The 19,318-nt window shown below is 42.3% G+C and overlaps 1 pseudogene; it reads right to left on the bottom strand.

The window, feature by feature from the left end:
- Window positions 1-14,963: 14,963 nt before the first annotated feature.
- LOC115462068 overlaps window positions 14,964-19,318 on the bottom strand; it is a 199,128-nt pseudogene continuing 194,773 nt past the window's right edge.

Genomic DNA, 19,318 nt, shown 5'->3' with positions numbered 1-19,318 from the left:
TTTGCCACCATAAGTTATATTTTGCAGAGGAGGGTTTTGAAACAAACAATGGAAATTTAAAAATTTGAAAATTTAAAAAAAAATGAAAGAATTGAAAATACGATATTTGGTAGGAGGGGGATTAGTCAATGATTACAAAAAGACATCACTGGGCAAATACCCTTATATAGGGGATATAAAACTGTGTGAAAGCCCGTGAGCAATATATGAGACTTATTTTCCCCTCAGACTAAATGTGAGTTAGTATTGCAACACATGGATGTGAACTTCTATCATTGGTTTTCAAGTATCCTAGAAATAAGCAGTGGGTTTTCCTCAAGTCCATCTTAATAATGGCTTATGGACTTTTCTTTTAGGAAGTTATCCAAACCTTTTTTAAAGCCCACTAAGCTAACTGCTTTTACTACATTCTCTGGCAACAAATTCCAGAGTTTAATTACACGTTGAGTGAAGAAATATTTTCTCTGACTCATTTTAAATTTACTACTTTGTAGCTTCATTGAATGTCCCCTAGTCCTAGTATTTTTGGAAAGAGTAAACAGACGCTTCACGTCTACCCTTTCCACTCCGCTCAGTATTTTATAGAGCTCTATCATATCTCCCCTAAACCGTCTTTTCTCCAAGCTGAAGAGCCCTAGCTGCTTTAGCCTTTCCTCATAGGGAAGTCGTCTCATCCCCTTTATCATTTTTGTCGCCCTTCTCTATACCTTTTCTAATTCTACTATATCTTTTTTGAGATGAGGTGACCAGAATTGCACACAGTATTTGAGGTGCGGTTGCACCATGGAGTGATACAAAGGCATTATAATGTCCTCATTTTTGTTTTCATTCCGTTCCTAATAATACCTAACATTCTATTTGCTTTGTGATGTGTCGGTCAACTGGCACCACAGAAAACTTTCAAAATTAATGGCAGTAGAAGCCTACCACGTTATTTAAGTACATAAGTATTGCCACACTGGAACAGTCCAAAGATCCATTAAGCCCAGCATCCTATTTCTAACAGTGGCCAATCCAGGTCACAAATACCTGGCAAGATCCTGAAAAAGTTCAATACATTTTATGCTTCTTATCTCAGAAATAAGCAGTGGATTTTCCCTAAGTCATTTTAATAATGGTCTATAGACATTTCCTTTAGGAAGCCGTCCAGACCTTTTTTAAGCCCCACTAAGCTAACCGCCTTTACCACATTCTCTGGCAACAAATTCCAGAATTTAATTACCCGTTGATTGAAGAAAAATTATCACCAATTTGTATTAAATTTACTGCTTTGTAGCTTCATCGTATGCCCCCTGGTTACCAGCTGCTCCATAAAGCAGTCTTTGAGTTTGTCAAGGAATTTTACCTCCCTAGCATGTCCTGATGTTACATTTACCCAGTCAATATTGGGGTAATGGAAATCATTACCCGAATATTGAATGGAAAGCTTTCCTTTGACCTGCATTGAGATTGATTGAATGATTAGGAAGTGACGTCAGACGCTGAGTATATAGTCACTTCGCTTGCAAAAAGAAGCCGTCCGCCATTTTTGTCCCAGGGAGATTCGGAGACAGAGGGTGATAAGATATGCTTGGATTAAAATTATTATGTATTCCCCTGAAGCAGCTATAGATTACCGAAACAGGGCTTCCCTGTCGGGATCAGATGAAATTTGGAATTTGAAGAGTTGCAAAGAGTACAATACATGAGGTTGGACCGGACTATGAGATTGAAGATATCAACATTTGAGTTAAGTACTCTTTCCAAGTTTTGATAAATGAGAGTTTTGTGTCTCCAATACAAGTGTTTGTGGTGGCATATGACTGTGCTTTTATGAAAGATTTATGAGTGGAGTTTTTTTTGTGAAGACATATGATTGCTACAGTTCCCTCATTATACCAAAGGCGTGGCCTTTAAGGACAAGGTGTATCCGAATTTTCTGAAGTCTTTTTTTTCTCCAATACTTTTTATGATTGGCCTGCCATATTCACCCCCAAACAAATTGTATGTAAGGTAGAATTTTTTCGAAGTTTGTTGGTAATGGAAATCACCCATTATTATTGTGTTGCCCAGTTTGTTTGCGTCCCTAATTTCTGATAACATTTATACATCTGTCTGTTCATCCTGGCCAGGCGGGCGGTAGTACACTCCTATCACTATCCTTTTCCCCTTTACATATGGAATTTCAATCCATAGGGATTCCAAGATATGTTTTGTTTCCTGCAGAATTTTCAATCTATTTGATTCAAGGACTTCCTTAACATACAATGCTACCCCTCCACCAATTTGATCCACCCTATCACTATGATATAATTTGTACCCCGGTGTCCCACTGGTTATCCTCCTTCCACCAGGTCTCAGAGATGCTTATTATATCTACTTTTTCATTTAGTGCAATATGTTCTAACTCTCTCATCTTATTTCTTAGGCTTCTGGCATTCGCATATAGACATTTCAAACTATGTTTGTTGTTCCTATTTACATCATGCTCAGTACTCGACAGTATTAATTTGCAATCTTTTGTCTGATTTTTATTTTTATTTAAGGACACCTATGGTCTCTTTTGCAACCTCACTATCGGGATGCCCTATCTTCCTTGTTTTAGTGATATCTTTGAAAGATACCTTATTCCAAACCATGCGCTTTTGAGTGAGTCAGCCTTCACCCAGTTCCTAGTTTGAAAGCTTCTCTATCTCCTTTTTAAATGCCAATGCCAGCAGCCTGGTCCCACCCTGGTTAAAGTGGAGCCCATCCTTTCGGAATAGGCTCCCCCTTCCCTAGAATGTTGTCTAGTTCCTAACAAATCTTAAACCCTCCTCCCTGCACCATCGTCTCATCCATGCATTGAGATTCCAGCGCTCTGTCTGTCTCTTGGGATCTGTGCATGGAATGGGTAGCACTTCAGAAAATGCTACCCTAGAGGTTCTGGATTTGAGCTTTCTACCTAAGAGCTTAAATTTGACTTCCAGAACCTCTCTCCCACATTTTCCTATGTCATTGGTACCCACATGTACCAAGACAGCCAGCTCCTCCTCAGCACTATCTAAAATCCTATCTAGGGGCGTGCCAAGATGGCGTCGTGAGCGGTCGCGTTTGAAGTGAGCTTCCTCCAAACAAATAATTCCTAGCTCTAAATGCCGCATACAAAGTGTAAAGGGACGCTCCGAGGGGTTCCCTTATCTTCCGGAGCGTCCACTCCGGTAGGACAGGGTCTTGAGCGCTTCTTCCCTGCTCTTTCTCGTGAAGCGCCCCCCCCCCCCCCCCGCTGGAAGCAGAGACATCACTTTCCCCGCCAAGCTCAACGCCTCCTCCATGCCCTGCAACAAACGCCAGCCACGTGGGGTCTACTCTGGAGTCCGGAAGGGGCAAATCGGAGAGGCCCATAAGGGAACCCGGCAGTGCTGGGACAGCTGAGATTGCAGGACGAGTAGTGGAGGTGAATCTGGACAGGATTTGGCTGAAGCTGTTAGACATAGAGAAAACCCTGGGACGCTCCTCGGAAGAGGTAAAATCTTTAAATTTACATGTGAAAGAAGTGAAGGACTCCCTGAACATGGTTAAACAAGATTTTTCTACAAGAACTGAGGCCTTGCAGAGAGAGACTAAGCAGACAGAAGATTTCTAAGTGGCTGTGATTAAAGATAATTTAAACACACAACCCACCCATAACAAAGGACATACACTAGATATCATTACCCACAAATTCTCATCAGAACCAAATCTCACACTATTAGACACAAAATGGACAGCCAGGCCATGGTCCGATCACTACAGTGTAAACCTCTCCCTCCACTGGAGAACAAAAAAGACACAACAATACCATGGTTCAATGAAGAATTGAAAGAACTAAAAACACAGGTAAGAAGACTAGAAAGAGCATGGAACAAGAAAAAAGACGAAAGCACACACAAAGACTGGAAACAACTACAAAGAAAATACAAATATAATATCAGACAAACTATAAGGATGTATTACAAAACTAAAATAGGACCAAACTACAAGGATACACACAAACTCTTCTCACTCGTAAACAATCTCCTAAATACTACTACGGCTACCTCCAACAACACAGATACCCCATCAGCAACCAATCTTGCAAGCTATTTCAAGGAAAAAATCAGAAAGCTCAGACTCATGATACCTATCTATATAACGGACTACACAAACATACTAGAATGTCTAGACCCAAAACCCGGAGAATACCCAGCAGATCGATCATGGACCAACTTTGATACGCTCTCATCAAATGAAATCTCACATTGACTCGGAAAATACGCCAAATCGCAATGCAAATTAGACATCTGCCCTAATAGTCTAATAAGAGCTGCACCCAAACAATACAAAACAGACCTCACAAACCACATAAATTACAGGCTTCAAAATGGGTTCTTTCCTACGGATAAAGGAAACATCCTACTTACCCCGCTATCGAAAGATGCTAAGAAAAGCACAATGGACCTAACCAACTATCGCCCAGTAGCATCTATCCCACTTATAACCAAACTCATGGAAGGCAAAGTGACGAAACAACTCACTGAATACCTAAACAAGCATTCAATTCTGCACGAATCTCAATCAGGATTTCGATCAAATCATAGCACCGAAACTGTTCTAGTGTCGGCAATGAACTCTTTCAAACAAGCAATTGCAACTGGCAACAACATACTCCTCCTACAATTCGACATGTCCAGTGCCTTTGGCATGGTTAATCATGAAATACTATTACATATACTAGAATACTTCAGAGTAGGAGGCACAGTTCTCAAATGGTTCAAAGGATTCCTGACCACAAGATCATACCAAGTAACAACGAATGCGGACAGATCACCCCCATGGATACCTGAATGTGGAGTCCCCCAAGGATCCCCCCTCTCACCAACCTTATTCAACCTAATGATGATACCTTTAGCCAAACCTCTAGCCAACCAAAACCTCAATCCCTACATATATGCAGATGACATCACAATCTACATCCCGGTCAAACATGATCTAAATGAAATCACCAACGAGATCAACCAAAGCCTCCAAACAATGCACACATGGGCAGATGCATTCCAACTGAAGCTCAACGCAAAAAAAAACACAATGTCTTGTACTCACCTCACAACATAACACAAAAAAATTTCTCCACCATAATCACACCATACTGTTCTCTTCCTGTCTCACAAAACTTGAAAATTCTTGGAGTCACCATTGATCGAAACCTCACTCTTGATACCCACGTGAAAAACATGACGAAAAAGATGTTCTACTCCATGTGGAAACTCAAAAGAGTAAAACCGTTCTTCCCGAGACACATCTTCCGTACCTTGGTACAGTCAATGGTAATAAGTCATCTGGACTACTGCAACGCACTGTACGCTGGCTGTAAAGAACAGACTATCAAAAAACTCCAAACTGCCCAGAACACTGCCGCTAGACTCATATTTGGAAAAACCAAATATGAAAGTGCAAAACTCTTAAGAGAGAAACTCCACTGGCTCCCACTCAAGGAACGAATTGCATTCAAGATCTGCACGATTGTACACAAAATCATTCACGCAGACGCCCCAATATACATGCTAAACCTCGTGGACCTACCTCCCAGAAACACCACAAGATCATCCCGCAAATTTCTCAACCTACGCCCCCCCAGCTGTAAAGGACTAAAATACAAGCTGGTGCATGCCACTACCTTCTCTTACATGGGCACACAGCTATGGAATGCATTACCTACAGACCTGAAAACAATCAATGAAATAACCACCTTCCGCAAATTTCTGAAGACACACTTCTTCAACAAAACCTACAATGAGAACCGATAACTTCACTAAACCACCCCACCAACCTACTCAGTTATGAAAGCCCACCTTCTATAACTACCCTAATCAATCCCTTCTTTCCTCTCTCTTCCCTACTTAATCTTTACACAATACTTACTGTATCTGATATCCTGAAATGACAATGTTACTAAAACTATGTAAGCCACATTGAGCCTGCAAATAGGTGGGAAAATGTGGGATACAAATGCAATAAAATAAAATATTAGAAGGAAGATAGAACAAATGGAGAACTTCAATAGGAGATTGAATTTACATGCATTGAATTTTCCTAGATTGATGGGTGTATCCCCAAACGACATGTTTGTAAGATTTTTGAAAGAAAATTTGAATTTTCCACAGGAAGTTGTTCCTCCATTAAATAAGATTTATTACATACCTAGTACAATGAAAAAAGCAGAAGGAGAGAAATCAAATGATTTACAAAATATCACAGCTATTTTGGAGCAATCTATGGATGATGGAATTGAAAGAGGGACATTGATGGTGTAATTTGTTTTTCAACAGGACTTGAATGCAATAATGAGACTATATTTTAAATCAACTAACTGCATTTTTGCAGGTAAAAAAATTTGGCTTTACTCCGATGTGACAAAATCAACTCAAGAAAAAAGAAGAACGTTTCTCTCTATGAGGTCAAAAGTAGTAGATATAGGGGGAACCTTCCTTCTGGCTTACCCGTGTAAATGTCTCATAAGGTTAAATCAGATAAAATATGTTTTTTATATTCCTGATCAGCTTAAATCCTTCCTAGAAGCAGAACAAAGTCAGAGTTAAAAGAAAAGTTGAGAATAACGACACCATAATTTTTGCAGAAATTAATTAATATTTTGAATTTTGTAAAACTTCACTAATTTCTGCCCTCCCTTTTCCTTTATTATGTTTTGAGGTCTAAGGAAGCCAAATTGAATTGGAGTATATGTTTGAAATAACTATTTCTGTATGAATTTTATGGCTGTGTTTAACTTGGCAGTATGTTGTATCTGTTAAAGTATATATAAACAATAATAAAAATTATTAATTACTAAAATTCTATCTAGGTGTTGTGTTGCGTGAGGTCTGCTACCTTCGCACCATTGATTTCCATACCAAGAAATTTCTCTGTACTATGGATCCATTACCTTTGTTTCGTAGTGTTAAGCAGCTGGAGACATGTCATTGTATGTTTTTTTCTTCCAGCTATAGAAATACCCACTGCAGCACAGCCATAAAGTACAGCTTGATCTTGACTGTAAAAAAGCCAGCTAAAATGGATACATTTGTAATTTGGATCACAACAGAAAAAGAAATGGAACAGAATACACCCCCAGCATATGGAGTTAATCAAAATTCTACAAAACAAACTACTGAAGAGTTGGATGGATGAAGATGAACGACCCAACACCACTATCAGTGGTGCAAAATCCAATAAAGGATGCTCATTTCAAGAAAAGTGGATGTCCAGTTTCAGTTGGCTCGTGAACTGCAAGATAAAAAGGCATTTTGCAAGACTTGCCAAGATGCAAAAGGTAGAGGTTTAATATAGTTTGCTACAAAATCTGAGTCTTCATTCATTGATGATGGATTTGACACATGGCATCATGCATTGGAAAGATTCCATAAACATGAAAAATCAGAGTGCCACTGGGACGCAACAAGCAAATTTACGAGTACACAAAATGTATTTGCCATTATGAGTAAAGCCAAGAAAAATGACATGTTGATTGCACGCCTGGTGCTGACAAAAGCCTTCACGTCACTGAGATATCTTGCTCAGCAAGGCCAGGCTATATGTGATCATACAGATGAGAGATGCAATTTTTTGAATTTGCTAAAGTTAAGGGTGAAGATGTTCCTACAGAATGACACGGGGAGAGGGACCCGCAGTAACCACGGGGATGGGGCAGGGACAGATCCCACAGGGACAGGGTGGGGATGGGGACAGAGCTCGTGAGGACAGGGACAAACTTTATTCCGATGTCACTTTCTACTTTGAAGCCTGTTAATGAACTGGACTGTAATTTATGTTTGATTGATGCAGACAATAATATTTTTATTTTTTGCAAAAACAAGCAAACATACTGGCCACAGCTAGCAAAATTTGCATGGGGGATCCTGTACATCCTGCTACCAGCACATCTTCTAAGAAGACATCTTCTATTGCAGGAGGGACTGTGCAAGACAGGAGAGCTAAACTGAATCCCGAGATTATTGATGATTTCTTATTCATCCACAGATTAAAAAATCATAACAGTACTACAAAGGCATATTTCTCCCCTCTAGGTTAAACAGAACGGGTTGTATTTTGTACCCCTGGACATTTTAACAGGGTGGATTAGGATTCCTTGGGGTATTAGAAGTCAACTATTGTTGCGGTTGGAGTAGAGGGTGGTGGTGGTGGGAGGGTTTATTATAGCTGCTCATTGTTATCATTGTTTTCTATTTGTAATTTATACACAACAGTTGCACAGCATATTGTTCTTTTTTTCATCTGTACTATAATAAAAGGCACCTTCAACGTTCTGAAGCTGACTCCATGGCTTCAAGTGAAGGGTTCGTAAGGATCGTTAGGTTCGTTGCTCTGTAACCATCTCTCTCGGCCCCGCCCTCGCGCCTCTGATAGGTCTGCCGCCCTCGACGTCATAACATTTTGACGTCCTCGACGTCACGTTTCGACGTCGAGGGCGGCGGACCTATCAGAGGTGTGAGGGCGGGGCCGACAGCGATGGTTACAGAGCGATAAACCTGACGAAAATTACGAACCCTTCACTTCAATGAAGCCACGAAGTCAGCTTCACAACGTTTTCGTGTGGCTGGCTGGAGGGGAAGGGAGGAAAAGAGAGGGGGCAACGATCCTGGAACTGGGTGGGAGGGTGGGCGGCCCCTGCAACTTGGAGGGTGGGCGGCCAGACACTGGAACTTGGAGGGGAGCCAGGGGCACCCAGAAACTGGAATGGATGGAGGAAGGGGGGTGACACTGAAACTGGGAGGGAGGGGGAGAGACCCAGAAACTGGGAGGGAGGGGGAGAGGGGGGAGAAAAGACCCTGGAACTGGGTGGGTGGGAGGCAGAGCGGAACTTGGAACTTGGAGGGGGACCGCACCCTGAAACTGGGAGAGAGGGGGCGCAGGCGGACCCTGAAACTGGGTGGGAGGGGGCACCTGGCACACACTCTCATTCTCACACACACACACACTCTTGCACACAGTCTCACTCTCTCTGTCACACACACTCACTCTCGCTCTGTCACACACACTCACTCTCGCTCTGTCACACACACTCACACATTCACTCTTTCTGTATCACACACACTCTGTAAAACACACACACTCCGAGGAAAGCCTGGCTAGCACCCATTTCATTTGTGTCAGAAATGGGCCTTTTTCCTAGTACTTTAATAAAAAGATTTAAATATAAAATCATAAGTGTTCGAGGCTTCTGCAGATGAGAACAGAGCCCATAGGGATGGGGCGGGAACGGGGACAGAACCTGTGGGGACAGAGATGGGGTCTGCGGGGACGGGACAGGGATAGAGACGGAGACAGAATCCACAGGGATGGGGCGGGGACGGAGATAAATTTTATCCCCGTGTCATTCTCTAGATGTTCCTGAAATAAACCAATGGCTACAACGAACTAACTACAAATGGTTGTGACATGATGTAACCAATGAAATGCTTATGATCATGTATCAGGATGTGTTGAGAAAAGTGCGTGTGAGTTTTTTTTAATCATGACTGATGAAAACAGCTGATGTAAGTGTGCAGCAACAATTTTCAGTTTGCATTCACTGGGTTGGTGATGGTTTAGAGGTTCATGAAGACTTCACCGGGTTTTATGAAGCAGGTAAAACAACAGCAGAAAACCTTTTCAATATTGCTAAAGATGTCTTAAAAGGTGTGGTTTGTATTTTAAAACGTGCAGGGGACAGAGAATGGTGCTAGTAATATCTCAGGAATAAGAAATGGTGTGCAAGCTAAAGTTTGGGAAATGAAGCCTCGTGCTATCTTTATTCACTGTTTGGCAGAGTCCCTCAGGGGCCCTTTTACTAAGGCCCATAGGCACCTACACGTGTACCGCGTGCCCTGGGTGGTAATTCTAATTTTTACATGCATCCGATACGCCCAGCAGAAAATAGTTTTTATTTTCTACCATGTGGTGCTAGCCAGGTGATAATCGGCAGTGTGCGTTGATGATTACCGACCTTTAACGCGTGAGAACTTACTGCTAAGTCAATGGGTGGTGGTAAGGCCTCAGGCCCAAAATGGATACGCACCAATTTTTATTTTGCTGCATGTCCATTTGTGGCAAAAAAGGCCTTTTTTTGCAGGCGCGCTGAAAAATGGACCTGCATGTGTCCCATACACATGCCTACACCAGCACAGGCCATTTTTTTCGTGCCTTAGTAAAAGTGCCCCCATTTGGTTCTTTAGGGCTGTGTAGCAAATGTATTAGACTGTAGGAATGTGCTCAATGAAATCAGGGAACAGGTTAATTTTGTGAGTGCGTCTCCTAAATGAGTACGAAAATGTAAAAATCTGAAGCATTCATCTGATGCACATAACCTGTGACCATTTGCACCCATCGGATGGACACTTTGAGCAGCTAGTTAATCATAAGTACATAAGTAATGCCATACTGGGAAAAGACCAAGGGTCCATCGAGCCCAGCATCCTGTCCTCGACAGCGGCCAATCCAGGCCAAGGGCACCTGGCAAGCTTCCCAAACGTACAAACATTCTATACATGTTATTCCTGGAATTGTGGATTTTTCCCAAGTCCATTTAGTAGCGGTTTATGGACTTGTCCTTTAGGAAACGGTCCAACCCCTTTTTAAACTCTGCTAAGCTAACCGCCTTCACCACTTTCTCCGGCAACGAATTCCAGAGTTTAATTATACGTTGGGTGAAGAAAAAGTTTCTCCGATTTGTTTTAAATTTACTACAATGTAGTTTCATCGCATGCCCCCTAGTCCTAGTATTTTTGGAAAGCGTGAACAGACGCTTCACATCCACCTGTTCCACTCCACTCATTATTTTATATACCTCTATCATGTCTCCCCTCAGCTGTCTCTTCTCCAAGCTGAATAGCCCTAGCCTCCTTAATCTTTCTTCATAGGGAAGTCGTCCCATCCCCGCTATCATTTTAGTCGCCCTTCGTTGCACCTTTTCAAATTCTACTATATCTTTCTTGAGATGCGGCGACCAGAATTGAACACAATACTCAAGGTGCAGTCGCACCATGGAGCGATACAACGGCATTATAACATCCTCACACCTGTTTTCCATACCTTTCCTAATAATACCCAACATTCTACTCACTTTCCTAGCCGCAGCAGCACACTGAGCAGAAGGTTATTGACAGTTATTGACAGTTACAGTGAGCTGCTTAAATTTTTCCACATGACAGCTGAGGAAGATCGCACTGAAGCTGGGGCCAAAGTGAATGGATTTTGTTGCAGACTACAGCCATTTTCTGTGTACTTCATGCTACACCTACTTCTGAAGTTATTCTCTCATATTGACGCAGGGGCGTAGCCACGGGTGGGCCTGGGCCCACCCACTTTGGGCTCGGACCCACCCAGCAATGGTGCAACTCAGCCAATGAAAAAGCGTGAGTTCAGCTTTCCCTCCTCCCAACCACCCACCGGCGCACCGCAGATTTTGTTCCCTCCCGGCCTGCTCCCTCCCGTCATTCCCGTCTGGCAGTGGTGTTAGCTCCATTGAACCGCGCGGTGCCGGGGCCATCCGCACGCTGCTATGAGTGCTTCCCCTGCGCTGGCCCTGCCTCTTCAGAAAGAGTATTGGAAAAGGTGAGGCTGGCCGGAAGGAAGCAGTCGTTTAGCGGCAGCGTGCAGCTCCGCTGCAGACGTCCGGCGGGGATGGAAGGGGAGGGAGGGCCTGCGGCACGCCGGCGGGTGCTTGGAGGTGGGAGAGAACAACGATGATGGAGAAAAGGTGCAGCTGCAGTATGTCAGCGGGTGGCGGGGGGGGGGGGAGAGGGGAAAAAGGTACAGCATGCTGGCAGGTGGCTTGAGGGGCCATGGAGAGAGGGAGAGACAGGAGCACTGTTGGGATGAGGGAGACAGGGTAGTGCTAGGTGGGGTGGAGGAATGGAGAGATGCTGCAAGGGGAAAGAGAGGGAGAATTGTTGGATATGGGTGGGATGGGATGAGGAGAGGAAGGGAAAGGATGCATAGGAGTGGTAAAGGACCAGAGAGAAAAAAAATGTTGAACATGGAAGTGGAAGGAAAGGAGGGAGAGATGAGAGGGGAAATGTTGAAAACGGCATTGAGGTGAGGGGAAGGAAGGATGGAGAGATGCTGTGTGTGTGTGGGGGGGGGGGGGGGGCGGGGGGATGTTAGACCAGGGGCTCAAGGCAGGGAGAGGGAGAAAGGTTGGACATGAAGGTGGAGGAGAGGAAAGATGTACAAGCAGGGGAGGGGAGAAAGAGGGAAGATGGATCCAGGGAGAGAAGATGGACAATGGATGGTAGGGAAGAGAAAGGGGAAAATGCTGAACAATGGGGGAGGAGAGAGAGATGGGAATAGGAAGACGCTGGTGGTGGGAGGTAAAAGGGATAGGGAGATATCAGGCTAGAGGGTGAGGATGGGAGAAAGAGGGAACAGATGCTGGGCTGGACGGGTGGAGGGAGGGAGACACTGGGAATGGTGGAAAGCATGAGGAAGAGGCCCAAGGAGTGGAGATGACAAGGAAGTAAATGAGAGAACAGTGATTACAGGGGTAGAAATATGGTAATGGTGTGTACATTGAAGATGGAAAGGAATGATAGGCTGGGAAGGAGAGAAATGGGGAATGGGAGAGCTAGTGGGTGAAAGGAAATGGAAATGTGATAGATATCTGAAAAGTAAAAAGAAGGAAAAGATTTAGAAAGAGGATGAAATTTGAGTGTACAGAGGCAGAAAAGAAAGTAAAGAGCTAAAATGGAAAGATCAATATTTCAGAGGCAGGTGTAGTGAGGAAATGAAATGGCAGAAGAAAAAAGACAAATGGACAGCCGCTTGAAGAATTAGCAGAAGACAGGATCAAGCGGGGAAAGAGAAATTGGAACCAACATGATGGAAAAATAAAATGTCCAGACAATAAAGGTAGAAAATCATTTTATTTTGAATGTTTTAAATGGAATATGTTAGCTTTGGGAAATGTGCATAGGGAGAGGGAATTGGGGGAGGGGCTTCTTTATTCTCTGCCCTGGTCACCAGCATGGTTAACAGCAGCCCTGAACCTTGCTGTGGCTAGTGGGGATCCCCAAGCCTTGCCAGCTGGGGATCTCTTCCGGGGCTGGCTGGAGCTGCCTTCCGCCGAGCTTGGCAGATGGGGGCAGCATCCTGGAGCCACTGACAACTAAGCATGTATGGGGTGCTGGCATCAGTGGCTCGAGTTGTTACTGCCTGCTGGGCTTGGCGGGGAGGAGTTCTGGCCATCTCTGGTGGAGGTTCCCAGTTGATGGAGATTGGGGATCCTCATCAGCTAAAGTATTTATATTTTGAGTTGGGAAGTGCTGGGGGAGAGAGAAAATTTTGTGCCCACCCACTTTGTGCTCAGGCCCACCCAAAATTGGTTGTCTGGTTATGCCACTGTATTGACGTAGCAAACACAGCATCACAAGCCAGTACTCTCTGCATCCAGTAAGCATCATCTGTTATTGAAAATTTGAAAACCACTCTTCAGTATCTAAGAAATCATTTTGATATATTCTGGTCAGAAACAAAACGAGAGGTAAACAGTGGTTGGATTCAGGAGTCAGTGAGCAACATACATGTTTCACAGTGCTTTGAAGTTTTTGATAATGCACTGACTGCTTTGAATGACAGATTTGACAAAGGAAGCTTGCAATTACTTATACAAGTTGAGAAATTTGTGATCGGGGAAGATTCAGGAGAAAGTGTTTTTCAGTTCTATGGAAGTGATATTGACAGTAACTTCACAATGCGATATGATGCAGGATATAATACGAGCTAGATAATCCCTCAGCAGCATGAAAAATATACAGGACGCTGTGATATTTTTCAAGTGTGATCCAACATTTCCCATTATGTTTCCTGAAATGTTTAAGCTTGCTCGACTAATTCTAACAATCCCAGTTACAACCTGCTCCAGTGAGCGATCTTCCTCTGCGCTACACCGTCTAAAAACATTTCCCTGGTCAAGAAGACTGAACAGCACTGCTGTACTCCAGATTCACAAAGAGTCGGATTTTGTTGACATTTAGGCAGTGAAATGGGTCTCACTGGGATTATGAGGAGCTATAAATCCAGCACAATTTTGAGGAACTGAATTCCTAGTGAACAGCCTCAGGATTGCAAGGAACTACTGTATGAAGGAACACATTCTCCCTGACAACATAAAAATACCAATTCCTTCATCGTTTGAGGATTTGTTTTCAATAACATTTTGTCTCGGATGTTGGTTAAGTCCTTGTACCTTCTTCAAAAGGAAAATCCATATAGCGTTTTGCTGTGAAATGTTGGTTGTTTACATACTATACATACTGTTGTCATCTATATTGCATATATTGTATGTACTCTATGTGTATGTTGCCAATCTAAGCAATGACCTTTTGAGGAAATAGTGTTATGATTTACTTGAGGAAAGCAGACCCAAAAAATCTTGAGTTAGATTTCTCCATTTTATGGGCTACGACTCACCTGCTTACTCTCCAGAATGCGTTGTTTTACCCAGCAATAGTCTTACTGATGTCTCTTCCTTTCCCATCTTCATTAACCATTTATTACTGTAAACTGCCTTGCCACATTGTGTAATTGTAAGGTGGTATATACAGCTAACTAAACTGAATTTAGCTTCTAGGGAAGGTGTCATAGAACGCCTAGCCACCCACCTGGGGCTACCCACTGTCACTTAGAGGGTCTATCCCCAGCACAGCTCAGGTCCACCTGCACCTGCCATTTGTGCTCTATACTAGCACCCTTCCCCCACTGACTGGGTCCCAACCGCCTCTGGGCAAGTCTCCCCCTCTCAAATTATCCCCAGTGATTTCTAGGTTAGTGGGGCCACAGTTCCTGGAAAGCACTCACAGACCCAACACACAAACCACCAGGATTCTTAGTCCAGACAAGCAGAGGCAATAAACTAAAATGGTTTATTTTCATGAAAAACATTGAACAGTGAACCATAAAAACAGATGGAACAAAAACAGCACATAATAACAGGTAACTGAACATGGATCAAATCTAAACATTTGTTCACCACCTCAATAGTGATTGGGAAGTACAGGAAATGTAGCTGCTCAGATTATAGAATATAACTGCTTACAGGATCTCAGTATAGAGGTTTTTGTCTCTCTAATTCCAACCTGAGACTAGAGAAAAAGCCAGTACATCCTAGATTAATTTTGCGCTCCTGGTCCAATCAGAGCCCAGAACAACAAGTTTTAAAAAAATAGCTGGCCACATCACTGCAGGTCTGATCTGTGTTAACTAAAGTTGGACTAGTCAGTTCTCTGTAGCAGCTTTAAATATAAAATGCAGCACCTGCTGGCCAAACTAGAATAATTAATGCAGTTTTACAGGCTTAAACTGTTTTGTCACAGATGGGGTTTTGGATTTAGCTGCCACTTTTTCTGTGGCAGTTCAATGCAAGTTACTAACAGGTATTTTCCTGTCCCCAGAGGGCTTACAATCTAAGCTTGTACCTGAGATAATGGAGGGTAAATGACTTGTCTGAAATCACAATGAGCTGTGGTGGAATTAGAACAGTGGGGTTAGAACCAGGAAGCCAGGTTCAAACCATTAAGCTACTCTTCCCCTCTTAATAATTCACCAAGCTTATTGAGGACTCATAACAGCTCCAGAAAACTTAGACACAGAAATTATTATTTTTTTTATTCCATTTCATCATCCAGTAAGTTTATATTTTTCATTTTCTGCAACTTGTACATAAAAAGTTGTGTAATATAGTAGCATAGTAACATGGAGTGGAATTTTGATTTGATGTCTAAGGGCGTTGTTTACAAAGGCACGCTAGCGTTTTTAGCATGCGCTAAAAATTAGTATGTGCTAACCATGTAGACACCTATAGGAATATTAAGGACATTAAAAGCCTGATACGGCCATGTTTCGCCTTCTCAAATGGCTGCATCAGGAGCATGAAACAGAATCCAGTGGTGTTGACAAAACGCTTCACCTACTCGTTTTAAACTACTCTCTCCTCAGAAGCAGCAATGACTGAATTGCACAAGGAAGCTAAAGTTATATGGTATCTGTTACTGATACACAGATTTAAAAATTTTTTTTGTACATATTCTTTTAAATGTATATGTTTTATTAAAATATTTTTTATGTAAGTACAGACCCCCTGACGCAGGCATTTAGCCGATAAATGGACTTTGTGCTCCCTCCAGTCTGAAGCTCCGCCTCTCGATTCCCATCTGTAAAATAACCTAGTGAAAACAACTAAATGCAGAAGAGGTCCTGTGCAGGAAGGATGATGTGTGCCATGATGAGAGGGGAGTCCAACTCCATGTGCAAAATGCCATGTCCAATGCACGTGGAAGAGCGTCCTTCACAGAGAAAAATGTCAGTGAGGAGAAAACCTAACTTCTCACCATAGGAGAGCCAATTGTTGGTTTTGCTGTGCTTGCATGAAGCTTTTTAAAGGGCACCACAGGCTGACCCCACACAATGTGGCTATGAGAGTCTGGCATCTGATCAGAAGGACCACTGAAAATAATTGTCAGGCAGTGCTGCCATGAGCACAGCATCAGCCATATGCATGCATTCCCAGGGTCACATGCTGATAGTGAGTTTGTAGGAAGGCCATCAAGCCCCCTACCCTGTCCCCATGGGCCACATTTGCAGGAAAGGCCAGAACATGTCCCCATGCCCCTCACCCCCAGCATGCAAGGCTGAAATGAGGGGCTGTATATCTCAGAGACTCCCCTAACTAAGCTCAGGCCTGCTGTTCCACACTTACTTGGATATATGCCGGTGACAGCAGCCCACAAATGCAGACCCTGTAGCTACCCTAAGTCCCACTGTGCATCACCACCTCCTTGCCAAAGTACAGAAGTCACCAAGCAGTGCTCCAAGCCAGCCACAATCCCCATGACTGTGCCCAAGGTGAGTAACAACAACATAGCAGTTCCATAACAGCCATATTTACTTATTTATTTTATTTATGCATTCTTGTATCACACTGTTATCCAAAAACAAGTTTCAGTTCAAAGTGGCTTACAATTTACAATTTGGTGAGATTGCAATCGTATTTTACAGTTAGGAAGGTGAGAGGTTATCGTTAGCTTATGTAGTTATATCCTGGAGCAATGTCTGAGTATGCAATAACCCTCAATATAGCGTGGCCAGAACCCCCATATCTCCAATAATGTGTTGCACCCGACACCAAACCATTCAGATGTCACTGGAAAGGCAGTGGAGGTGGGGGAGGGGAAGGATTCTGGCCCCAAACCCTTGTGTGGACCAAAATCAAAGCGCTCAGAATGTTGCATACAGCTACACAGCACATTGCAGCAACCATGATGGGGAAAAGAACCAGCATTCCTATGGAACTGCAGTGGGAATCAAACCTTGTTTCTCTGTATACAGAGCCCATAGCCCCAACCACTACACCACTCCTCACACATACCTGACAAGGTAGCATTCAGGAAGGACACCACAGAGACCACAGAAGGTATTCAGAGCACAAGGTACCATCCAAAGAGCAGGCCTCTTGGAGTTGTTCTGCCAGATGTTGATTGCTGGAATTGTAGAGCTTCTAGTCATCTACAAACAGCAGGCCTGATGTAAACTCTGTAGTCCACCAAATCTAACATGGAAGATAAAACAAGAAGGCATCCAGGAACAGGAGGATTGCTTGCTTCATTTTTTTCTGTTGTACCAGCCAAGGTGAAGTCTGTAGTTTTACACCGGCTGGTAATCTTGCCCCTGACACAGCCAGTATTTCAGGTGAAGCATGGCCATGTTGCGGACAGGTGACTGAATTCCTGGGAGCCTTTTGGTAACAAATAAAGACTACGTGTTTTCTACAAGGTCTGCATCCTTGTTTTATCTTCCACCTTTGCATCTTTGCCAGTTCTAGGATTAACCCAAAGAGTGAAAAAGTGTACTCCAAGGATTAAACACCATAGAAAACAACAGTAGTGTGAAAGTCTCCCTGAAATATTCATTGCTGGATCTTGAGAACAGGAATGACATACTGTTCTCACAATGTAGTTTGCTATAATTTCATGCTAGTTAATGTGCTTGATCAATTTAGCATTTCATTTTGTATATTTTAATGCAATTTATTATAACTAACCCAAGTTACACTGAGCTATCTACTTTTCTGAGACCTAGCCATCATGGATTCTGAGACCTAGCCATCATGGATTCAAGTCAGTGTGGATTCTTTCATGAGTTCTGAGGTGACCTTTTTGAATAAAGCATTTACCACATTCAGCGCATTTATATGTTTTTTCTCCAGTGTGGATTCTTTCATGAACTCTAAGGCTACCTGTATGATTAAAGCTTTTATCACATTCAGAACATTTATATAGTTTTTCTCCTGTGTGGATTCTTTCATGAACTCTAAAGCTACTTTTATGATTGAAGCTTTTTTCACATTCAGAACATTTATCTGGTTTTTCTCCAGTGTGAATTTGCTCATGAGTTCTAAGGGTACTTTTTTTTACTAAAGCTTTTATCACATTGAGAACATTTATATGGTTTTTCTCCAGTGTGGTTTCTTTCATCAATTCTGAGTTTATATTTTTCATTGAAGCTTTTATCACATTGAGAACATTGATATGGTTTATCTCCAGTGTGGATTTGCTCATGAGTTCTAAGGGTACTTTTTTTACTAAAGCTTTTATCACATTGAGAACATTTATATGGTTTTTCTCCAGTGTGAATTTGCTCATGAGTTCTAAGGGTACTTTTTTTACTAAAGCTTTTATCACACTGAGAACATTTATATGGTTTTTCTCCTGTGTGGATTCTTTCATGAACTCTAAGAATACTTGTTTGATTGAAGCTTTTATCACATTTAGAACATTTATATGGTTTTTCTCCAGTGTGGATTCTTTCATGAATTCTGAGTTTACATTTTTCATTGAAGCTTTTATCACATTGAGAACATTTATATGGTTTTTCTCCTGTGTGGATTCTTTCATGATTTCTGAGTTTACTTTTTCGATTGAAGCTTTTATCACATTGAGAACATTTATATGGCTTTTCTCCTGTGTGGATTCTTTCATGAACTCTAAGAATACTTGTTTGATTGAAGCTTTTATCACATTGAGAACATTTATATGGTTTTTCTCCAGTGTGGATTCTTTCATGATTTCTGAGTTTATATTTTTGATTGAAGCTTTTATCACATTGAGAACATTTATATGGTTTTTCTCCAGTGTGGATTCTTTCATGAATTCTGACACTACTTGTTTGATTGAAGCTTTTATCACATACTGAACATTTAAATAGCTTTGCATCCTGGAGGTTCATTTCATGCACTTGTCTCTTTCTAGTGTTGGTTAAATCATGTCTTTTCAGTTGAAATGTTGGACTGAAG

Source organism: Microcaecilia unicolor, chromosome 2 (assembly GCF_901765095.1).
Source record: "Microcaecilia unicolor chromosome 2, aMicUni1.1, whole genome shotgun sequence".
Classification (NCBI taxonomy): Eukaryota; Metazoa; Chordata; class Amphibia; order Gymnophiona; family Siphonopidae; genus Microcaecilia; species Microcaecilia unicolor.
The sequence above is the reverse complement of the archived record's forward strand: the minus strand, read 5'-3'. Positions and strand labels throughout refer to the sequence as shown.